This window comes from Trachymyrmex cornetzi, unplaced genomic scaffold, assembly GCF_001594075.2.
Source record: "Trachymyrmex cornetzi isolate Tcor2-1 unplaced genomic scaffold, Tcor1.1 scaffold325, whole genome shotgun sequence".
NCBI classification, from domain to species: domain Eukaryota; kingdom Metazoa; phylum Arthropoda; class Insecta; order Hymenoptera; family Formicidae; genus Trachymyrmex; species Trachymyrmex cornetzi.
In genome coordinates, this window is record NW_017297951.1 from 1340822 (window position 1) to 1343140 (window position 2319).

The following is a 2319-nucleotide window of genomic DNA, read 5'->3' on the forward strand; positions in this document are numbered from 1 at the left end:
TTCCTATTTCCAGTATGTTTCATTGTAAAGTAGCCTTTATCATCCCTAACACATTAAAAAGTCTTATTAAGAGAGGAAAAGATGAGTTGGAATTTCTATCCAACCAGAACGTTGTAGGGTAGACCGGGGAGTACAGGGTCACTTTTGACATTTTTTGCTATAAAATAAAGAATATTTAACTCACACAGGTGTTGATGTTTTTCGAAACTAAAGTCCTTTGACTATAAAATACATGCAAGAAAGTATGCATATATATTTATTACAAAGATATCGTAAATTTTACAGAGGAAGTCATTCGGCACTTCTTACCCCATATGTGGGGCAAGTTCCACATAATGGGGTAAAAAGTACCAATACTAATATATTACGTTTGAACTATTTTCAGAGATAAAAATAGGTATATACTAGAGAGTTTTTTTATTATAAGGTGGGTTTTTATTATTAAGAGGGTTTTGGTAACAATATAATAGAAATATTTCAGTTTTAACAGAAAATTAAATTATTAATGTTTTCTTAACCTAAGACAAACTTTGAAAAGAAGAAACAAAACTAGCACTATATCGTGCTCGAAAACAAATAAGAATAGTCTTTCCTCTTACACTTGATTTTTTAAGTCATTTTGACCTTAATAAAAAATTAAATCAGTCTTCCAATAATGGATGATTATAACGAATTTGAAAAAATATTTGTTATAAAAAGATAATTAAGCGATAAAATCATTCGTCATCATTATTACAGTAATATAGACGCGTCGAATAAGCCTAATTTCATCGAAATCGGAGATGAAAGTCGCATTCTGAATAATTTACCTGCCTCTCTGCGTAACGAACACCACTAATGCTAATTCTACAATGAGTCGATAATCGAAAGTAATCGGTAACGTTTCGTATTGTTGGCTATTGATCAACTTCACTGATAAGATTATCGACTTAGGATTATCGACTTGTTATAGAATCAACATTAATGAATACAGAGCAATCATGGCACTTTTACCCCAACAACTATGGCACTTTGTACCCCAACAAGTCACGTAAACTTTGCGGCATTGTTATTAAAAAACTATAATAGAAATAACAATTCTAATAATCACACTGTTAAAACAATAGAATAAGATTAATAAATACACTTATTTAATCTATCTAGGTGCAAAAATGATTCCTTCAGATCAAAATAACTGCGGCGCTAATATCTTACTTTTGGCTCTCAAACACTTGGGCACATCCGTGCAAGTTTCCTGACGGTTATTAGGCAGTAACGAACTGTGTGGCGGAATTTTCTAGTGAATGCCTTATTACCGAGATACAAGGGGTGGACCTTTTTCCCCGGGGACCTTTATTCCCCGGTCTACCCTATATAAAATTTCTTGTGATGATTGTGAGGGGAGCTATGTTGGTCAGACTAAAAGAAAGTTGAGTACGAGGTTGCATGAACATATATCTGATATTAGGAAGAGTACTGGTTCTCCTACTGTCATAACTGATCATCGTGTCAATTTTGACCACAATTTTAGATGGAATGATGCGAGAATTTTAAATTGCGAATCAAGAGACACGGCAGTGTCTCGCGCCAAGTGGACGCGCAGCGCGAAACACGCGTGTCTTTATGCGAGTTAGCGAGTTGCGGGCATCCGAGCATCCGAAATTCTCGGACTTTTTAATAAAGGCTAGACCGATCGAGTTCTGAACATGAGCTCCATCGACAGTTTGGGTCCGAGTTATATAATAAACGTTTATTTTTGTACCTCTATGTGTCCCACGAATGGAGATATCGTGATGCGAAATCCGAAATGTCAAAATTTTATGTAAGATACGTCGCCTCAAAAAGTCATCTCCTTTTCATATTTTCGACGGTAGATGGCACTCGTTTATTGCTGTCATTTACCGACTTATTTATCTATAGTTTCATTAGTACTGTATTATGTATCGACATTTCACTGTATAGTCACTTTAATACTTTAATAAATTACTTTTAAATTAAAAGTGTATAAAAATATAAAACAGGCCGCTTGATGTGTGAACATCATTACGTATGTATCCATGCCGTTTATAGCCTCGCGGATTTGGTAACGGCACAAATATGTATATACGCAATGACGTTCACACGTTAAGCGGTCAAGCGGCCCATTTTAAATTTTTATATGCTTTAGATTAAAATTACTCAGAAACTAAAGCCGCAATCAAAGATCTAAAAACACTTTTATTATATGTCGTCGGTATCTTTCGATTGTGCGATCAGTCCGAATAAAATTGGTGCAGTCGATACCGAGATCTGGAGATCATTTCCCAAAAAGGGACTATTTCAGCTTTTCAAATTTTTTCA